The sequence below is a fragment of the Pseudophryne corroboree genome, unplaced genomic scaffold (assembly GCF_028390025.1).
Source record: "Pseudophryne corroboree isolate aPseCor3 unplaced genomic scaffold, aPseCor3.hap2 scaffold_1655, whole genome shotgun sequence".
Classification (NCBI taxonomy): domain Eukaryota; kingdom Metazoa; phylum Chordata; class Amphibia; order Anura; family Myobatrachidae; genus Pseudophryne; species Pseudophryne corroboree.
In genome coordinates, this window is record NW_026968291.1 from 84,435 (window position 1) to 107,325 (window position 22,891).

The 22,891-nt window shown below is 38.9% G+C and overlaps 3 non-coding genes across 3 annotated transcripts; all 3 read left to right on the forward strand.

The window, feature by feature from the left end:
- The first annotated feature begins 21,363 nt into the window (after nucleotides 1–21,363).
- Nucleotides 21,364–21,527, forward strand: LOC135001590 (U1 spliceosomal RNA). The gene has a single exon (XR_010202984.1). It is a non-coding gene; the product is annotated as a U1 spliceosomal RNA (small nuclear RNA).
- A 152-nt stretch (nucleotides 21,528–21,679) lies between these two features.
- Nucleotides 21,680–21,842, forward strand: LOC135001581 (U1 spliceosomal RNA). The gene has a single exon (XR_010202979.1). It is a non-coding gene; the product is annotated as a U1 spliceosomal RNA (small nuclear RNA).
- A 674-nt stretch (nucleotides 21,843–22,516) lies between these two features.
- On the forward strand, nucleotides 22,517–22,680 carry LOC135001560 (U1 spliceosomal RNA). Its single transcript, XR_010202960.1, has one exon. It is a non-coding gene; the product is annotated as a U1 spliceosomal RNA (small nuclear RNA).
- The last annotated feature ends 211 nt before the right edge of the window (nucleotides 22,681–22,891 follow it).

Sequence of the window (22,891 nt, forward strand, 5' to 3'; positions counted from 1 at the left end):
TCCGCCATCGCCACTCTGCTCCTTGTGCCGCCTTGGCGGTTTACATGAACTACTGCGGTGACGTTGTCTGACTGGATCAGAACTGGTTGGTCGCGAAGTAAGGTCTCCGCTTGACATAGGGCGTTGTATATGGCCCTTAGCTCCAGGATGTTGATGTGAAGACAAGTCTCCTGACTTGACCAAAGACCTTGGAAATTTCTTCCCTGTGTGGCTGCTCCCCAAATTTGTTAGCATAAAATAAAAGCATAAAAATAAAGCCAGAAAATGAAGAGCTGTTTAATCAGTCAATTGGATTTTTTTGCCAGCATATTTCTTTTTCTCTGCAACCCACTGCTAAATTGTGCTTCCTAGCTGTTTTTATAAAATCACTGAATCAAATCTAACTCGGATTACATCAGAGAAGGCCAGGTACCCTACACCATAACAGGGGTTTTCGAAATTTTGACTTGTCTACTTAAATATCACCAAAATCTGATCACAAGGTCAATTACGTCCCTGGGTGGGATTGAACCACCAACCTTTTGATTAATAGCTGAACACACTAACCGATTGCGCCACAGAGACACTTTGCAAAAAGTACATACTGACAAAGACTAATAAGCATTCATCTAGAACGTTTCCTAGAAAAACTTTAAAAAGTCAATAATCTGGAGAGTTTTTGTAAGATGTTTCTTCCAGCAACCAATGAAGAAACACATTGGTACTTTCGCATGATGAGTGAGTGCTTCAGGATCTCTTGCACTTACATGTGCAGCAGAGTACTGCACTGGAAGCATGCTGGGCCCATAACCCAGAGGTAGGCAGATTGAAACTATCCTTTGCTATATGCATTTTTTTTTTGTTCATTAAAGTAATCCAAAACTGGGATTGATATTTTAGCTTTTATTTTTACTTAAAGTACAATAACTTTTACCATTTTAATTTGTTTTAATAGTATATTGACAGTATTGTTTTCTTTCAAAAATCCAATTAATTTTCTTTACCCGATTATTAAAATGGTAATTGACAAAAACAAACTACATTGTCACCAGAAGAGCAATACAAAATGTACAAGTGATATATTAAAATCATCTTTCCAGCTTGAATTTCAATGATGCATTGGGGCAACGATTTTGTGAGAAACATCTTCACCCTTAAATAAAGATTTTCTTAATTCCTTACCTGTGTGCTAATTAGATATCACCTTGTTTTCACATTAAACAGACTTCCACATGAGAAAGCAGCAAGGATGCAGTGGCGTTAATGTTTCCTGGTGTCAACCTGTATTATTTCAGTAGATATTGAAATGAGGATGCATCTTGCTGCCTTTCCAATGAAGCAAGTTTAATTTAGTAATAGGTGAAAAACCATCACTACAAATATGTTAATCAGATACTTGGCTTTGTGGACACTTTTCAGAGAACAAATTAGTTAGCATAAAAATAAAGCCAGAAAATGAAGAGCTGTTTAATCACTCAATTGGATTTCTCTGCCAGCATATTTCTTTTTCTCTGCAACCCACTGCTAAATTGTGCTTCCTAGCTGTTTTTATAAAATCACTGAATCAAATCTAACTCTGATTACATCAGAGAAGGCCAGGTACCCTACACCATAACAGGGGGTTTGAAATTTTGACTTGTCTACTTAAAGATCACCAAAATCTGATAACAAGGTCAATTAAGTCCCTGGGTGGGATTGAACCACCAACCTTTTGGTTAATAGCCTTACACACTAACTGATTGCGCCACAGCGACACTTTGCAAAACTATATACTGACAAAGGCTAATAAGCATTCATCTAGAACGATTCCTAGAAACATTTTAAAAAGTCAATAATGTGGAGAGTTTTTGTAAGATGTTTCTTCCATCAACCAATGAAGAAACACATTGGTACTTTCCCATGATGAGTGAGTGCTTCAGGATCTCTTGCACTTACATGTGCAGCAGAGTACTGTAATGGAAGCATGCTGGGTCCATAACCCAGAGGTAGGCAGATTGAAACTATCCTCTGCTATATGCATTTTTTTTGTTAATTAAAGTAATCCAAAACTGGGATTGATATTTTTGCTCTTTTATTTTTACTTAAAGTACAATAACTTTTACCATTTTAATTTGTTTTAATAGTATATTGACAGTATTGTTTTCTTTCAAAAATCCAATTAATTTTCTTTACCCGATTATTAAAATGGTAATTGACAAAAACAAACTACATTGTCACCAGAAGAGCAATACAAAATGTACAAGTGATATATTAAAATCATCTTTCCAGCTTGAATTTCAATGATGCATTGGGGCAACGATTTTGTGAGAAACATCTTCACCCTTAAATAAAGATTTTCTTAATTCCTTACCTGTGTGCTAATTAGATATCACCTTGTTTTCACATTAAACAGACTTCCACATGAGAAAACAGCAAAGATGCAGTGGCGTTAATGTTTCCTGGTGTCAACCTGTATTATTTCCGTACATATTGAAATGAGGATGCATCTTGCTGCCTTTCCAATGAAGCAAGTTTAATTTAGTAATAGGTGAAAAACCATCCCTACAAAGATGTTAATCAGATACTTGGCTTTGTGGACACTTTTCAGAGAACAAATTTGTTATCATAAAAATAAAGCCAGAAAATGAAGAGCTGTTTAATCACTCAATTGGATTTTTCTGCCAGCATTTTTCTTTTTCTCTGCAACCCACTGCTAAATTGTGCTTCCTAGCTGATTTTTTATAAAATCACTTAATCAAATCTAACTCTGATTACATCAGAGAAGGCCAGGTACCCTACACCATAACAGGGGTTTTCGAAATTTTGACTTGTCTACTTAAATATCACCAAAATCTGATCACAAGGTCAATTACGTCACTGGGTGGGATTGAACCACCAACCTTTTGACTAATAGCTGAACACACTAACCGATTGCGCCACAGAGACATTTGCAAAAAGTCCATACTGACAAAGACTAATAAGCATTCATCTAGAACGTTTCCTAGAAAAACTTTAAAAAGTCAATAATCTGGAGAGTTTTTGTAAGATGTTTCTTCCAGCAACCAATGAAGAAACACATTGGTACTTTCCCATGATGAGTGAGTGCTTCCAGGATCTCTTGCACTTACATGTGCAGCAGAGTACTGTAATGGAAGCATGCTGGGTCCATAACCCAGAGGTAGGCAGATTGAAACTATCCTCTGCTATATGCATTTTTTTTTTGTTAATTAAAGTAATCCAAAACTGGGATTGATATTTTTGCTCTTTTATTTTTACTTAAAGTACAATAACTTTTACCATTTTAATTTGTTTTAATAGTATATTGACAGTATTGTTTTCTTTCAAAAATCCAATTAATTTTCTTTACCCGATTATTAAAATGGTAATTGACAAAAGCAAACTACATTGTCACCAGAAGAGCAATACAAAATGTACAAGTGATATATTAAAATCATCTTTCCAGCTTGAATTTCAATGATGCATTGGGGCAACGATTTTGTGAGAAACATCTTCACCCTTAAATAAAGATTTTCTTAATTCCTTACCTGTGTGCTAATTAGATATCACCTTGTTTTCACATTAAACAGACTTCCACATGAGAAAGCAGCAAGGATGCAGTGGCGTTAATGTTTCCTGGTGTCAACCTGTATTATTTCAGTAGATATTGAAATGAGGATGCATCTTGCTGCCTTTCCAATGAAGCAAGTTTAATTTAGTAATAGGTGAAAAACCATCCCTACAAAGATGTTAATCAGATACTTGGCTTTGTGGACACTTTTCAGAGAACAAATTTGTTAGCATAAAAATAAAGCCAGAAAATGAAGAGCTGTTTAATCAGTCAATTGGATTTTTTTGCCAGCATATTTCTTTTTCTCTGCAACCCACTGCTAAATTGTGCTTCCTAGCTGTTTTTATAAAATCACTGAATCAAATCTAACTCTGATTACATCAGAGAAGGCCAGGTACCCTACACCATAACAGGGGTTTTCGAAATTTTGACTTGTCTACTTAAATATCACCAAAATCTGATCACAAGGTCAATTACGTCCCTGGGTGGGATTGAACCACCAACCTTTTGATTAATAGCTGAACACACTAACCGATTGCGCCACAGAGACACTTTGCAAAAAGTACATACTGACAAAGACTAATAAGCATTCATCTAGAACGTTTCCTAGAAAAACTTTAAAAAGTCAATAATCTGGAGAGTTTTTGTAAGATGTTTCTTCCAGCAACCAATGAAGAAACACATTGGTACTTTCGCATGATGAGTGAGTGCTTCAGGATCTCTTGCACTTACATGTGCAGCAGAGTACTGCACTGGAAGCATGCTGGGCCCATAACCCAGAGGTAGGCAGATTGAAACTATCCTTTGCTATATGCATTTTTTTTTGTTCATTAAAGTAATCCAAAACTGGGATTGATATTTTAGCTTTTATTTTTACTTAAAGTACAATAACTTTTACCATTTTAATTTTTTTTAATAGTATATTGACAGTATTGTTTTCTTTCAAAAATCCAATTAATTTTCTTTACCCGATTATTAAAATGGTAATTGACAAAAACAAACTACATTGTCACCAGAAGAGCAATACAAAATGTACAAGTGATATATTAAAATCATCTTTCCAGCTTGAATTTCAATGATGCATTGGGGCAACGATTTTGTGAGAAACATCTTCACCCTTAAATAAAGATTTTCTTAATTCCTTACCTGTGTGCTAATTAGATATCACCTTGTTTTCACATTAAACAGACTTCCACATGAGAAAGCAGCAAGGATGCAGTGGCGTTAATGTTTCCTGGTGTCAACCTGTATTATTTCAGTAGATATTGAAATGAGGATGCATCTTGCTGCCTTTCCAATGAAGCAAGTTTAATTTAGTAATAGGTGAAAAACCATCACTACAAATATGTTAATCAGATACTTGGCTTTGTGGACACTTTTCAGAGAACAAATTAGTTAGCATAAAAATAAAGCCAGAAAATGAAGAGCTGTTTAATCACTCAATTGGATTTTTCTGCCAGCATATTTCTTTTTCTCTGCAACCCACTGCTAAATTGTGCTTCCTAGCTGTTTTTATAAAATCACTGAATCAAATCTAACTCTGATTACATCAGAGAAGGCCAGGTACCCTACACCATAAGAGGGGGTTTGCAATTTTGACTTGTCTACTTAAATATCACCAAAATCTGATCACAAGGTCAATTACGTCCCTGGGTGGGATTGAACCACCAACCTTTTGATTAATAGCTGAACACACTAACCGATTGCGCCACAGAGACACTTTGCAAAAAGTGTATACTGACAAAGACTAATAAGCATTCATCTAGAACGTTTCCTAGAAAAACTTTAAAAAGTCAATAATCTGGAGAGTGTTTGTAAGATGTTTCTTCCAGCAACCAATGAAGAAACACATTGGTACTTTCGCATGATGAGTGAGTGCTTCAGGATCTCTTGCACTTACATGTGCAGCAGAGTACTGCAATGGAAGCATGCTGGGTCCATAACCCAGAGGTAGGCAGATTGAAACTATCCTTTGCTATATGCATTTTTTTTTGTTCATTAAAGTAATCCAAAACTGGGATTGATATTTTAGCTTTTATTTTTACTTAAAGTACAATAACTTTTACCATTTTAATTTGTTTTAATAGTATATTGACAGTATTGTTTTCTTTCAAAAATCCACTTAATTTTCTTTACCCTATTATTAAAATGGTAATTGACAAAAACAAACTACATTGTCACCAGAAGAGCAATACAAAATGTACAAGTGATATATTAAAATCATCTTTCCAGCTTGAATTTCAATGATGCATTGGGGCAACGATTTTGTGAGAAACATCTTCACCCTTAAATAAAGATTTTCTTAATTCCTTACCTGTGTGCTAATTAGATATCACCTTGTTTTCACATTAAACAGACTTCCACATGAGAAAGCAGCAAGGATGCAGTGGCGTTAATGTTTCCTGGTGTCAACCTGTATTATTTCAGTAGATATTGAAATGAGGATGCATCTTGCTGCCTTTCCAATGAAGCAAGTTTAATTTAGTAATAGGTGAAAAACCATCCCTACAAATATGTTAATCAGATACTTGGCTTTGTGGACACTTTTCAGAGAACAAATTAGTTAGCATAAAAATAAAGCCAGAAAATGAAGAGCTGTTTAATCACTCAATTGGATTTTTCTGCCAGCATTTTTCTTTTTCTCTGCAACCCACTGCTAAATTGTGCTTCCTAGCTGTTTTTATAAAATCACTGAATCAAATCTAACTCTGATTACATCAGAGAAGGCCAGGTACCCTACACCATAACAGGGGGTTTGAAATTTTGACTTGTCTACTTAAAGATCACCAAAATCTGATAACAAGGTCAATTAAGTCCCTGGGTGGGATTGAACCACCAACCTTTTGGTTAATAGCCTTACACACTAACTGATTGCGCCACCGCGACACTTTGCAAAAGTACATACTGACAAAGGCTAATAAGCATTCATCTAGAACGATTCCTAGAAACATTTTAAAAAGTCAATAATGTGGAGAGTTTTTGTATGATGTTTCTTCCATCAACCAATGAAGAAACACATTGGTACTTTCCCATGATGAGTGAGTGCTTCAGGATCTCTTGCACTTACATGTGCAGCAGAGTACTGTAATGGAAGCATGCTGGGTCCATAACCCAGAGGTAGGCAGATTGAAACTATCCTCTGCTATATGCATTTTTTTTTTGTTAATTAAAGTAATCCAAAACTGGGATTGATATTTTTGCTCTTTTATTTTTACTTAAAGTACAATAACTTTTACCATTTTAATTTGTTTTAATAGTATATTGACAGTATTGTTTTCTTTCAAAAATCCAATTAATTTTCTTTACCCGATTATTAAAATGGTAATTGACAAAAGCAAACTACATTGTCACCAGAAGAGCAATACAAAATGTACAAGTGATATATTAAAATCATCTTTCCAGCTTGAATTTCAATGATGCATTGGGGCAACGATTTTGTGAGAAACATCTTCACCCTTAAATAAAGATTTTCTTAATTCCTTACCTGTGTGCTAATTAGATATCACCTTGTTTTCACATTAAACAGACTTCCACATGAGAAAGCAGCAAGGATGCAGTGGCGTTAATGTTTCCTGGTGTCAACCTGTATTATTTCAGTAGATATTGAAATGAGGATGCATCTTGCTGCCTTTCCAATGAAGCAAGTTTAATTTAGTAATAGGTGAAAAACCATCCCTACAAAGATGTTAATCAGATACTTGGCTTTGTGGAGACTTTTCAGAGAACAAATTTGTTAGCGTAAAAATAAAGCCAGAAAATGAAGAGCTGTTTAATCAGTCAATTGGATTTTTTTGCCAGCATATTTCTTTTTCTCTGCAACCCACTGCTAAATTGTGCTTCCTAGCTGTTTTTATAAAATCACTGAATCAAATCTAACTCTGATTACATCAGAGAAGGCCAGGTACCCTACACCATAACAGGGGTTTTCGAAATTTTGACTTGTCTACTTAAATATCACCAAAATCTGATCACAAGGTCAATTACGTCCCTGGGTGGGATTGAACCACCAACCTTTTGATTAATAGCTGAACACACTAACCGATTGCGCCACAGAGACACTTTGCAAAAAGTACATACTGACAAAGACTAATAAGCATTCATCTAGAACGTTTCCTAGAAAAACTTTAAAAAGTCAATAATCTGGAGAGTTTTTGTAAGATGTTTCTTCCAGCAACCAATGAAGAAACACATTGGTACTTTCCCATGATGAGTGAGTGCTTCAGGATCTCTTGCACTTACATGTGCAGCAGAGTACTGCACTGGAAGCATGCTGGGCCCATAACCCAGAGGTAGGCAGATTGAAACTATCCTTTGCTATATGCATTTTTTTTTGTTCATTAAAGTAATCCAAAACTGGGATTGATATTTTAGCTTTTATTTTTACTTAAAGTACAATAACTTTTACCATTTTAATTTGTTTTAATAGTATATTGACAGTATTGTTTTCTTTCAAAAATCCAATTAATTTTCTTTACCCGATTATTAAAATGGTAATTGACAAAAACAAACTACATTGTCACCAGAAGAGCAATACAAAATGTACAAGTGATATATTAAAATCATCTTTCCAGCTTGAATTTCAATGATGCATTGGGGCAACGATTTTGTGAGAAACATCTTCACCCTTAAATAAAGATTTTCTTAATTCCTTACCTGTGTGCTAATTAGATATCACCTTGTTTTCACATTAAACAGACTTCCACATGAGAAAGCAGCAAGGATGCAGTGGCGTTAATGTTTCCTGGTGTCAACCTGTATTATTTCAGTAGATATTGAAATGAGGATGCATCTTGCTGCCTTTCCAATGAAGCAAGTTTAATTTAGTAATAGGTGAAAAACCATCACTACAAATATGTTAATCAGATACTTGGCTTTGTGGACACTTTTCAGAGAACAAATTAGTTAGCATAAAAATAAAGCCAGAAAATGAAGAGCTGTTTAATCACTCAATTGGATTTTTCTGCCAGCATATTTCTTTTTCTCTGCAACCCACTGCTAAATTGTGCTTCCTAGCTGTTTTTATAAAATCACTGAATCAAATCTAACTCTGATTACATCAGAGAAGGCCAGGTACCCTACACCATAACAGGGGGTTTGAAATTTTGACTTGTCTACTTAAAGATCACCAAAATCTGATCACAAGGTCAATTAAGTCCCTGGGTGGGATTGAACCACCAACCTTTTGGTTAATAGCCTTACACACTAACTGATTGCGCCACAGCGACACTTTGCAAAACTATATACTGACAAAGGCTAATAAGCATTCATCTAGAACGATTCCTAGAAACATTTTAAAAAGTCAATAATGTGGAGAGTTTTTGTAAGATGTTTCTTCCATCAACCAATGAAGAAACACATTGGTACTTTCCCATGATGAGTGAGTGCTTCAGGATCTCTTGCACTTACATGTGCAGCAGAGTACTGTAATGGAAGCATGCTGGGTCCATAACCCAGAGGTAGGCAGATTGAAACTATCCTCTGCTATATGCATTTTTTTTGTTAATTAAAGTAATCCAAAACTGGGATTGATATTTTTGCTCTTTTATTTTTACTTAAAGTACAATAACTTTTACCATTTTAATTTGTTTTAATAGTATATTGACAGTATTGTTTTCTTTCAAAAATCCAATTAATTTTCTTTACCCGATTATTAAAATGGTAATTGACAAAAACAAACTACATTGTCACCAGAAGAGCAATACAAAATGTACAAGTGATATATTAAAATCATCTTTCCAGCTTGAATTTCAATGATGCATTGGGGCAACGATTTTGTGAGAAACATCTTCACCCTTAAATAAAGATTTTCTTAATTCCTTACCTGTGTGCTAATTAGATATCACCTTGTTTTCACATTAAACAGACTTCCACATGAGAAAACAGCAAAGATGCAGCGGCGTTAATGTTTCCTGGTGTCAACCTGTATTATTTCCGTAGATATTGAAATGAGGATGCATCTTGCTGCCTTTCCAATGAAGCAAGTTTAATTTAGTAATAGGTGAAAAACCATCCCTACAAAGATGTTAATCAGATACTTGGCTTTGTGGACACTTTTCAGAGAACAAATTTGTTATCATAAAAATAAAGCCAGAAAATGAAGAGCTGTTTAATCACTCAATTGGATTTTTCTGCCAGCATTTTTCTTTTTCTCTGCAACCCACTGCTAAATTGTGCTTCCTAGCTGATTTTTTATAAAATCACTTAATCAAATCTAACTCTGATTACATCAGAGAAGGCCAGGTACCCTACACCATAAGAGGGGGTTTGCAATTTTGACTTGTCTACTTAAATATCACCAAAATCTGATCACAAGGTCAATTACGTCCCTGGGTGGGATTGAACCACCAACCTTTTGACTAATAGCTGAACACACTAACCGATTGCGCCACAGAGACACTTTGCAAAAAGTCCATACTGACAAAGACTAATAAGCATTCATCTAGAACGTTTCCTAGAAAAACTTTAAAAAGTCAATAATCTGGAGAGTTTTTGTAAGATGTTTCTTCCAGCAACCAATGAAGAAACACATTGGTACTTTCGCATGATGAGTGAGTGCTTCAGGATCTCTTGCACTTACATGTGCAGCAGAGTACTGCAATGGAAGCATGCTGGGCCCATAACCCAGAGGTAGGCAGATTGAAACTATCCTTTGCTATATGCATTTTTTTTTTGTTCATTAAAGTAATCCAAAACTGGGATTGATATTTTAGCTTTTATTTTTACTTAAAGTACAATAACTTTTACCATTTTAATTTGTTTTAATAGTATATTGACAGTATTGTTTTCTTTCAAAAATCCACTTAATTTTCTTTACCCTATTATTAAAATGGTAATTGACAAAAACAAACTACATTGTCACCAGAAGAGCAATACAAAATGTACAAGTGATATATTAAAATCATCTTTCCAGCTTGAATTTCAATGATGCATTGGGGCAACGATTTTGTGAGAAACATCTTCACCCTTAAATAAAGATTTTCTTAATTCCTTACCTGTGTGCTAATTAGATATCACCTTGTTTTCACATTAAACAGACTTCCACATGAGAAAGCAGCAAGGATGCAGTGGCGTTAATGTTTCCTGGTGTCAACCTGTATTATTTCAGTAGATATTGAAATGAGGATGCATCTTGCTGCCTTTCCAATGAAGCAAGTTTAATTTAGTAATAGGTGAAAAACCATCCCTACAAATATGTTAATCAGATACTTGGCTTTGTGGACACTTTTCAGAGAACAAATTAGTTAGCATAAAAATAAAGCCAGAAAATGAAGAGCTGTTTAATCACTCAATTGGATTTTTCTGCCAGCATATTTCTTTTTCTCTGCAACCCACTGCTAAATTGTGCTTCCTAGCTGTTTTTATAAAATCACTGAATCAAATCTAACTCTGATTACATCAGAGAAGGCCAGGTACCCTACACCATAACAGGGGGTTTGAAATTTTGACTTGTCTACTTAAAGATCACCAAAATCTGATAACAAGGTCAATTAAGTCCCTGGGTGGGATTAAACCACCAACCTTTTGGTTAATAGCCTTACACACTAACTGATTGCGCCACAGCGACACTTTGCAAAAGTACATACTGACAAAGGCTAATAAGCATTCATCTAGAACGATTCCTAGAAACATTTTAAAAAGTCAATAATGTGGAGAGTTTTTGTAAGATGTTTCTTCCATCAACCAATGAAGAAACACATTGGTACTTTCCCATGACGAGTGAGTGCTTCAGGATCTCTTGCACTTACATGTGCAGCAGAGTACTGTAATGGAAGCATGCTGGGTCCATAACCCAGAGGTAGGCAGATTGAAACTATCCTCTGCTATATGCATTTTTTTTTGTTAATTAAATTAATCCAAAACTGGGATTGATATTTTTGCTCTTTTATTTTTACTTAAAGTACAATAACTTTTACCATTTTAATTTGTTTTAATAGTATATTGACAGTATTGTTTTCTTTCAAAAATCCAATTAATTTTCTTTACCCGATTATTAAAATGGTAATTGACAAAAACAAACTACATTGTCACCAGAAGAGCAATACAAAATGTACAAGTGATATATTAAAATCATCTTTCCAGCTTGAATTTCAATGATGCATTGGGGCAACGATTTTGTGAGAAACATCTTCACCCTTAAATAAAGATTTTCTTAATTCCTTACCTGTGTGCTAATTAGATATCACCTTGTTTTCACATTAAACAGACTTCCACATGAGAAAACAGCAAAGATGCAGTGGCGTTAATGTTTCCTGGTGTCAACCTGTATTATTTCCGTAGATATTGAAATGAGGATGCATCTTGCTGCCTTTCCAATGAAGCAAGTTTAATTTAGTAATAGGTGAAAAAACATCCCTACAAAGATGTTAATCAGATACTTGGCTTTGTGGACACTTTTCAGAGAACAAATTTGTTATCATAAAAATAAACCCAGAAAATGAAGAGCTGTTTAATCACTCAATTGGATTTTTCTGCCAGCATTTTTCTTTTTCTCTGCAACCCACTGCTAAATTGTGCTTCCTAGCTGTTTTTTTTATAAAATCACTTAATCAAATCTAACTCTGATTACATCAGAGAAGGCCAGGTACCCTACACCATAAGAGGGGGTTTGCAATTTTGACTTGTCTACTTAAATATCACCAAAATCTGATTACAAGGTCAATTACGTCCCTGGGTGGGATTGAACCACCAACCTTTTGATTAATAGCTGAACACACTAACCGATTGCGCCACAGAGACACTTTGCAAAAAGTACATACTGACAAAGATTAATAAGCATTCATCTAGAACGTTTCCTAGAAAAACTTTAAAAAGTCAATAATCTGGAGAGTTTTTGTAAGATGTTTCTTCCAGCAACCAATGAAGAAACACATTGGTACTTTCGCATGATGAGTGAGTGCTTCAGGATCTCTTGCACTTACATGTGCAGCAGAGTACTGCAATGGAAGCATGCTGGGCCCATAACCCAGAGGTAGGCAGATTGAAACTATCCTTTGCTATATGCATTTTTTTTTTGTTCATTAAAGTAATCCAAAACTGGGATTGATATTTTAGCTTTTATTTTTACTTAAAGTACAATAACTTTTACCATTTTAATTTGTTTTAGTGCAAAAGGCATATCAACAGTCAGCACTAACTGGTGACATGCCATTTGTACAAGTAAGCCATGTGTGACTAATATATAAACATACTTTATTAAATAACACCTCAAACTATCATACCCTGGATTCAAACCTATAACCTGTTGAATTCTAATCAAACACCCTACCCATGGAGCTACTTGATCCTGCATCTTTTCTAACCTCCAAAAACAGATTCAGTTGCATTTTCCAGCGTGTTTTGTTTGCGCCTTTGCAAATGTCTTACATCGACAAACTTATTTAGTACTATTTTGCAAATAGGGTTACATTGTCGCAACATTGTGTTCCCTAATTGCTTGATTTTTAAAATGCAACAATTGATAAAGACACCTGATAATTGCTCTGTGGAGTCTTATTTTGTGTTTTGTGTTTAGTCTTTAGATCTGAATTTGAATGTACTTGTGAACTAACTTAATTTCCTACTTCTAAATTCATTCCTAAATTCACTACTTACATGAATCCTGTAGTTGGGCATTTTGGGACTTCGATTGTGGGCATTGTTTTGTGTCCAGACCAGCAGCAGGTGGTGTGCATTTGCTGGAAAGGCATCGAAGACCTCCGATATGCTGCATCTCCTGATGTGTGTCTCCCTCAAGTGGCTGTCAGCAAATGCCTGCTAGACACCCCATTCCAAGCTGATTGTGACATCATGGAACATGCATCATAGAACAGGCATGCTAAAACATGGGTCTTCAACCTGCGACCCTCCAGCTGCTGTGGAACTACACATCCCAGCATGCCCTGCCTCAGTTTTAGCATACCTTAATAGCAAAACTGTGGCAGGGCATGCTGGGATGTGTAGTTTCACAGCAGCTGGAGGGCCACAGGATGAAGACCCATGTGCTAGAGCCAAGCCGCAGGTACATTGAATGCTAGCAAGCTGAATATTTAAATCCTTTTTGTTCCGCAGCATTCCAATGCGGAAGATTCCATGGAACCAGAGATCCTTCCATTGAGAAGGACATGCTGCCTGGATGACTACACTGTGCAAATTAAATCACGGAGCCAGTTGGCTTGTGGGTGGCTCTGGTGACTGGGTGGTTGGGTGGGTGGTGTGTCGGAAGTGGAGCGCATGCAAATGATTGTGTATCATCCAGCTAGTGAGAGAGAAAACTCATGCAGGAGTGTGCCTGCTTGTCAGTGGGTTATGCACCTTGCCAGACGTTAAATCTACATAGAGCAGCTGGAGGGGACAAGAGCAGGTTTGCAAAATATAGATAGAAGAGCATATATGCTGGCGCATTCTCCATGATTGTGTCAGCTTATGTTTTGGTGCACTGCACTTTCCTCCACTAAGTTTTAGCCATTTTTGTTAAGCTCAAGTGTAGTTGCTTCTCGGCCTTTTGGCTGTGATCTTGTATCGTGGTTGAAGGGTCTGCTGGAGGGAGGGATTGTTTTCTTCATTGGCGAAAGACCAAAGATATTCCAGGATGGAAGGCTTGGGAACACTATCTGTTTTTCAGTTGTGGAAGAGCACAGAGGTCGGATTGGACTACATTCTATAGTAAAGGATATCTTTCTATTTATTGACCCTCCCCTTATATGTGTCTGTGTTACAATAAAGCTTCGGTTTTGTGAATCCCTCACCCTCTTACACTCCACACCCATAGCCTTATTAACTGTTGTATTATTGTATAGTTTAAATGTATAGTGCAGTTCATGATTTATAGTGTAGGCTGGCCTGTGCTGTAGTTCTGGAACTGTACTATACCGTCAGCATTTGTATTGTGTTTTGGCTGTGCTGCAACACTGTACTTATGTGTGTAATGTCTTTGGTCTTTCGCCAATGAAGAAAGCAATCCCTCCCTCCAGCAGACCCTTCAACCACAATACAAGATCACAGCCAAAAGGCCGAGAAGCAACTACACTTGAGCTTAACAAAAATGGCTAAAACTTAGTGGAGGAAAGTGCAGTGCACCAAAACATAAGCTGACACAATCATGGAGAATGCGCCAGCATATATGCTCTTCTATCTATATTTTGCAAACCTGCTCTTGTCCCCTCCAGCTGCTCTATGTAGATTTAACGTCTGGCAAGGTGCATAACCCACTGACAAGCAGGCACACTCCTGCATGAGTTTTCACTCTCACTAGCTGGATGATACACAATCATTTGCATGTGCTCCACCTCCGACACACCACCCACCCAACCACCCAGTCACCAGAGCCACCCACAAACCAACTGGCTCCGTGATTTAATTTGCACAGTGTAGTCATCCAGGCAGCATGTCCTTCTCAATGGAAGGATCTCTGGTTCCATGGAATCTTCCGCATTGGAATGCTGCGGAACAAAAAGGATTTAAATATTCAGCTTGCTAGCATTCAATGTACCTGCGGCTTGGCTCTAGCACATGGGTCTTCATCCTGTGGCCCTCCAGCTGCTGTGAAACTACACATCCCAGCATGCCCTGCCACAGTTTTGCTATAAGGTATGCTAAAACTGAGGCAGGGCATGCTGGGATGTGTAGTTCCACAGCAGCTGGAGGGTCGCAGGTTGAAGACCCATGTTTTAGCATGCCTGTTCTATGATGCATGTTCCGTGATGTCACAATCAGCTTGGAATGGGGTGTCTAGCAGGCATTTGCTGACAGCCACTTGAGGGAGACACACATCAGGAGATGCAGCATATCGGAGGTCTTCGATGCCTTTCCAGCAAATGCACACCACCTGCTGCTGGTCTGGACACAAAACAATGCCCACAATCGAAGTCCCAAAATGCCCAACTACAGGATTCATGTAAGTAGTGAATTTAGGAATGAATTTAGAAGTAGGAAATTAAGTTAGTTCACAAGTACATTCAAATTCAGATCTAAAGTCTAGGTAGGCCTCACGTCCTGGCAGCCGCCAGCATTTAAAAATGCCTTGATTAGAGGTACGGAATTAAATGTAGATAAGAAGTAGACACAAAATAAGACTCCGCAGAGCAGTTATCAGGTGTTTTTATCAATTGTTGCATTTAAAAAATCAAGCAATTAGGGAACACAATGTTGCAACAATGTAACCCTATTTGCAAAATAGTACTAAATAAGTTTGTCGATGTAAGACATTTGCAAAGGCGCATCCAAAACACGCTGGAAAATGCAACTGAATCTGTTTTTGGAGGCTAGAATAGGAAATGTGCATCGGTCCTACAAGTACTGAAAGCTCTTCTCCCATCTCCCTTTTCTGAAAAGCCATTTAATATATGGTTCCCAGATAGGGGACATATCAGATATTGCCTTTCAAAAGCAGCAAATATCATACCACTTCTATTGCCATCAAAGATAAACATTGATTGTTTTCAGATATTGGATTAAAAAAGCAGTCTTTATTGACATAAAGAAGCAAAAAAACATACATAAACATTACACACATAAGTACTGTGTTGCAGCACAGCCAAAACACAATACAAATGCTGTCGGTATAGTACAGTTCAAGAACTACAGCACAGGTCAGCCTACACTATAAATCATGAACTGCACTATACATTTAAACAATACAATAGTTAATAAGGCTATGGGTGTGGAGTGTAAGAGGGTGACGGAATCACAAGCCCAAAGCTTTATTGAAAGACAGACACATATAAAGGGAGGATTAATAAATACAAAGATACCCTTTACTATAGAATGTAGTCCAATCCGGTCTTTCAACTCTTCCACAACTGAAAAACGGATAGTGTTCCCAAGCCTTCCATCCTGGAATATCTTCAGTCTCTCGCCAATGAAGAAAACAATCCCTCCAGCAGACTCTTCAACCACAATACAATATCACAGCCAAAAGAGCGAGAAGCAACTACACTTGCGTTTAAACAAAATGGCTAAAACTTAGTGGAGGAAAGTGCAGTGCACCAAAACATAAGCTGACACAATCATGGAGAATGCGCCAGCATATATGCTCTTCTGTCTATATTTTCCAAACCTGCTCTTGTCCCCTCCAGTTGCTCCATGTAGATTTGACGTCTGGCAAGGTGCATAACTCACTGACAAGCAGGCACACTCCTACATGAGTTTTCTCTCTCACTAGCTGGATGATACACATTCATTTGCATGTGCTCCACCTCCGACACACCGCCCACCCAACCACCCAGTCACCAGAGCCACCCACAAGCCAACTGGCTCCGTGATTTAATTTGCACAGTGCAGTCATCCAGGCAGCATGTCCTTCTCAATGGAATAATCTCTGGTTCCATGGAATCTTCCGCATTGGAATGCTGCGGAACAAAAAGGATTTAAACATTCAGCTTGCTAGCATTCAATGTACCTGCGGTTTGGTTCTAGCACATGGGTCTTCATCCTGTGGCCCTCCAGCTGCTGTGAAACTACACATCCCAGCATGCCCTGCCACAGTTTTGCTTTTAAGGTATGCTAAAACTGAGGCAGGGCATGCTGGGATATGTAGTTCCACAGCAGCTGGAGGGTCGCAGGTTGAAGACCCATGTTTTAGCATGCCTGTTCTATGATGCATGTTCCGTGATGTCACAATCAGCTTGGAATGGGGTGTCTAGCAGGCATTTGCTGACAGCCACTTGAGGGAGACACACATCAGGAGATGCAGCATATCGGAGGTCTTCGATGCCTTTCCAGCAAATGCACACCACCTGCTGCTGGTCTGGACACAAAACAATGCCCACAATCGAAGTCCCAAAATGCCCAACTACAGGATTCATGTAAGTAGTGAATTTAGGAATGAATTTAGAAGTAGGAAATTAAGTTAGTTCACAAGTACATTCAAATTCAGATCTAAAGTCTAGGTAGGCCTCACGTCCTGGCAGCCGCCAGCATTTAAAAATGCCTTGATTAGAGGTACGGAATTAAATGTAGATAAGAAGTAGACACAAAATAAGACTCCGCAGAGCAGTTATCAGGTGTTTTTATCAATTGTTGCATTTAAAAAATCAAGCAATTAGGGAACACAATGTTGCAACAATGTAACCCTATTTGCAAAATAGTACTAAATAAGTTTGTCGATGTAAGACATTTGCAAAGGCGCATCCAAAACACGCTGGAAAATGCAACTGAATCTGTTTTTGGAGGCTAGAATAGGAAATGTGCATCGGTCCTACAAGTACTGAAAGCTCTTCTCCCATCTCCCTTTTCTGAAAAGCCATTTAATATATGGTTCCCAGATAGGGGACATATCAGATATTGCCTTTCAAAAGCAGCAAATATCATACCACTTCTATTGCCATCAAAGATAAACATTGATTGTTTTCAGATATTGGATTAAAAAAGCAGTCTTTATTGACATAAAGAAGCAAAAAAACATACATAAACATTACACACATAAGTACTGTGTTGCAGCACAGCCAAAACACAATACAAATGCTGTCGGTATAGTACAGTTCAAGAACTACAGCACAGGTCAGCCTACACTATAAATCATGAACTGCACTATACATTTAAACAATACAATAGTTAATAAGGCTATGGGTGTGGAGTGTAAGAGGGTGACGGAATCACAAGCCCAAAGCTTTATTGAAAGACAGACACATATAAAGGGAGGATTAATAAATACAAAGATACCCTTTACTATAGAATGTAGTCCAATCCGGTCTTTCAACTCTTCCACAACTGAAAAACGGATAGTGTTCCCAAGCCTTCCATCCTGGAATATCTTCAGTCTCTCGCCAATGAAGAAAACAATCCCTCCAGCAGACTCTTCAACCACAATACAATATCACAGCCAAAAGAGCGAGAAGCAACTACACTTGCGTTTAAACAAAATGGCTAAAACTTAGTGGAGGAAAGTGCAGTGCACCAAAACATAAGCTGACACAATCATGGAGAATGCGCCAGCATATATGCTCTTCTGTCTATATTTTCCAAACCTGCTCTTGTCCCCTCCAGTTGCTCCATGTAGATTTGACGTCTGGCAAGGTGCATAACTCACTGACAAGCAGGCACACTCCTACATGAGTTTTCTCTCTCACTAGCTGGATGATACACATTCATTTGCATGTGCTCCACCTCCGACACACCGCCCACCCAACCACCCAGTCACCAGAGCCACCCACAAGCCAACTGGCTCCGTGATTTAATTTGCACAGTGCAGTCATCCAGGCAGCATGTCCTTCTCAATGGAATAATCTCTGGTTCCATGGAATCTTCCGCATTGGAATGCTGCGGAACAAAAAGGATTTAAACATTCAGCTTGCTAGCATTCAATGTACCTGCGGTTTGGTTCTAGCACATGGGTCTTCATCCTGTGGCCCTCCAGCTGCTGTGAAACTACACATCCCAGCATGCCCTGCCACAGTTTTGCTTTTAAGGTATGCTAAAACTGAGGCAGGGCATGCTGGGATATGTAGTTCCACAGCAGCTGGAGGGTCGCAGGTTGAAGACCCATGTTCTAGCATGCCTGTTCTATGATGCATGTTCCGTGATGTCACAATCAGCTTGGAATGGGGTGTCTAGCATGCATTTGCTGACAGCCACTTGAGGCAGACACACATCAGGAGATGCAGCATATCGGAGGTCTTCGATGCCTTTCCAGCAAATGCACACCACCAGCTGCTGGTCTGGACACAAAACAATGCCCACAATTGAAGGCTCAAAATGCCCAACTACAGGATTAATGTAAGTAGTGAATTTAGGAATGAATTTAGAAGTAGGAAATTAAGTTAGTTCACAAGTACATTCAAATTCAGATCTAAAGACTAGGTAGGCCTCACGTCCTGGCAGCACCCAGCATTTAAAAATGCCTTGATTATAGGTAGGGAATTAAATGTAGATAAGAAGTAGACACAAAAGAAGACTCCACAGAGCAATTATCAGGTGTCTTTATCAATTTTTGCATTTAAAAAATCAAGCAATTAGGGAACACAATGTTGCGACAATGTAACCCTATTTGCAAAATAGTACTAAATAAGTTTGTCGATGTAAGACATTTGCAAAGGCGCAAACAAAACACGCTGGAAAATGCAACTGAATCTGTTTTTGGAGGTTAGAATAGATGCAGGATCAAGTAGCTCAATGGGTAGGGTGTTTGATTAGAATTTAACAGGTTTTAGGTTTGAATCCTGGGTATGATAGTTTGAGGTGTTATTTAATAAAGTATGTTTATATATTAGTCACACATGGCTTACTTGTACAAATGGCATGTCACCAGTTAGTGCTGACTGCTGATATGCCATTTACACAAACATGCCATGTGTGACTGTATATGCATTTAAGGAGGGCACCCCTGCAATACCACAAACCATTGAGTGTCAAGTATACTAGATATATCTTCATATCTCATGTGCTTTCTCTGAGACCAATCTTGTTATGCCCCTTCCCCACAAGGCATGCGCCTTTTGTCCATATTGCAAAAATGGGGGGGAGGGCATATAATTCTCTGTCACAGGGCACCAAAAAGTCTAGTTATGGCTCTGGTATGCATTATGTAATCTGGCAGACCATCTCTCCAACACTGGCTGGTTGGAATAGAAATCCGGTTATCTATGTGAGCAAATGACCATCAACGATTTACTCTCAAACACTAAAAAATGGACAAAAATGGTCCCCTAAACAAATTGGTTAAATTTTGGGTTTAACCAATTTGTGTAATGACCATTTTTGACCACTTTTCTAGTGTTTGGGAGCAAATGGTTAATTGACATTTGCTCCTATACATTACCAGATTTTCATTCCAACCATCCAGACTGGATAGATAGCCTGACAGATAATTGTGTAGTGTACGCCCAGGATAACTGTTAGTCATGCTTTATTTTATGGCGGCACATAAATGGGTGGACAGATCCAGGGCAAGCACTGCCCACTCATGCATAGTTGTCAACTGATGTGAAGTTCCAGGGGGCAATCTCAGTTATAAAGGGAAGTATCTGGAAATTGTCCCTAGTTAAAAAAAAAAAAAAATTTGATCAACTCCATTTATTTAGTATGATATCCCAGGTGATAGGATGCCGGCAGTCAGAACAACATACTTTATTAAATAACACATCTCAAACTACCATACCCAGGATTCAAACCTATAACCTGTTGAATTCTAATCAAACACCCTACCTATTGAGCTATTTGATCCTGCATAAAAATTGTGAACATTATATGAAGCTATTGGTACTTTGCAAAAAAAAAGAATCAGCATTACAACGCAGCAGATCCATGCAGTTTGCAGCCACACACTACATGTATCTGCTCAGCCACAATGCTGATTATTTCTTCACAAAGTACAAGGTGAGCTCCAAACAGAATTCTCTAGCTTAGAATTATACCTTTCTTTGCCAAACCTAGAAGTCGGGCCCCCCACCCTGGGATCCCCCAGAGGGAGGCCTGCACCGTCATGCGGCAGGCTTGTCCGTTTTGGAAGCAGGCTGATGGGCAGCCCAGGATTGCTTCAGTCTGGGCTTGGCAGGTCTGGAAACATGAGCTTGCTTTGGGTATGCCTGACCTTGGGTACGCTTTACCTGGAGGATGAAAGGGCCAAGAAAAGTACTTTTAGCCTTCTGCGTGGTAGGAGTCATACTAGGTAGGCAAGCTGTTTTAGCAGTAGCCAGATCAGCTACAATCTTATTGAGGTCTTCTCCAAAAGGAGATTCAACTGAGGCAGCACAAGGGAACTCTCATCTGGGGACAACAACTGCAGGGAGAACACATATTTTCAGATGAACATGGTAGGGCAGAAGGCTGCCTAATACTGAAGCACCCCCAAACAACAAATCAAATGCAACTTACTTGACAGAGATGTGCCTGAGCAACGGCCCTCCCCAGCCCTATCCCAAATCATACTTATTTTGCATAGGAGATACCATGGTCATGAAGATTGTTCTCCCAGGGTTAGGTTCATTCATTGCATTCTGGGTATGCTGACCCCTGTGATTTCCCCAAATGTGGGAAACTCGACTGCATTATTTGTGGTAGTGGGGGACTGTATTTGTGCTTTCCTCTGGTCAGCTCTGGTAAAATTCAGATTTCTTTGTCTCAGATCTTCCTCTAGCCTTGTTCTTCTTTCGAGAGTTCCCTTGTGCTGCCTCAGTTGGATCTCCTTCACTTGACAGGGGGGTGCCCGAGCAGCGACCCTCCCCAGCTCTAGCCCAACTCCTACTTACCTGCCAGGTGAGATACTATGATCATGAAGTTGCTTCTCCCAGGGCAAGGCTCACCCATTGCACTCTGGGTGTGCTGCCCCTGCGATTTCCCCAAATGTGGGAAACTTGACTGCATAATTTGAGTTTTCCCTGGTCGGCTCTCATGTAATTCAGATCTCTTTGTCTCAGGTCTCTCTCCAGCCTAGTTTGCTGTCTGGTTCCACTTCTTTTTTCTTGAGCCCCTCCCTTCTATACCCTTGTGCACTATCCTGACTTCTCCTCCCGTCTGCTTACTTTGTGCCTCCCAATGCACAATGCAAACTACGGGTAGTGCTGCAGGGCCCACACCCTTTTACTTGCTTTACAGAGCAGCTCTGGAGCTGTTACAGTGCCCAGCTGCTGCAAGAAATCAGCTTGAATGCTTCAGGGGCTGGGGAATGGCCAACATGAGCCCCACACCGAAGGAGGGTGGGGGTGCTTAATGCGAACTAGGGGTCATCCAAGCACCACAAAAGGCCTCCATGCCCTGCACGCTCCTTTTCTCTTTTCATATGCAGACAAGGGTTGAAGCCAACTTTGACCCACTGCTTGGATGACATCACCATATTCAAATCCATCTGCTGCAGGCCATCCCCCAGGAATGCTTGCACTAGTTGTTGCATTTGGTTTGTTGTTTGGGGGTGCTTCAGTATTAGGCAGCCTTCTGCCACCCCATGTTCATCTGAAAATATGTGTTCTCCCTGCAGTTGTTGTCCCCAGATGAGAGTTCCCTTGTGCTGCCTCAGTTGAATCTCCTTTACTTGACAGAGATGTGCCTGAGCAGCGGCCCTCCCCAGCCCTATCCCAAATCATACTTATTTTGCATAGGAGATACTATTGTCATGAAGATTGTTTTCCCAGAGTGAGGTTCATTCATTGCATTCTGGGTATGCTGACCCCTGTGATTTCCCCAAATGTGGGAAACTCGACTGCATTATTTGTGGTAGTGGTGGACTGTGTTTGTGCTTTCCTCTGGTCAGCTCTGGTAAAGTCAGATTTCTTTGTCTCAGATCTTCCTCTAGCCTTGTTCTTCTTTTGAGAGTTCCCTTGTGCTGCCTCAGTTGGATCTCCTTCACTTGAAAGGTAGTGCCCGAGCAGCGACCCTCCCCAGCTCTAGCCCAACTCCTACTAACCTGCCAGGTGAGATACTATGATCATGAAGGTGCTTCTCCCAGGGCAAGGCTCA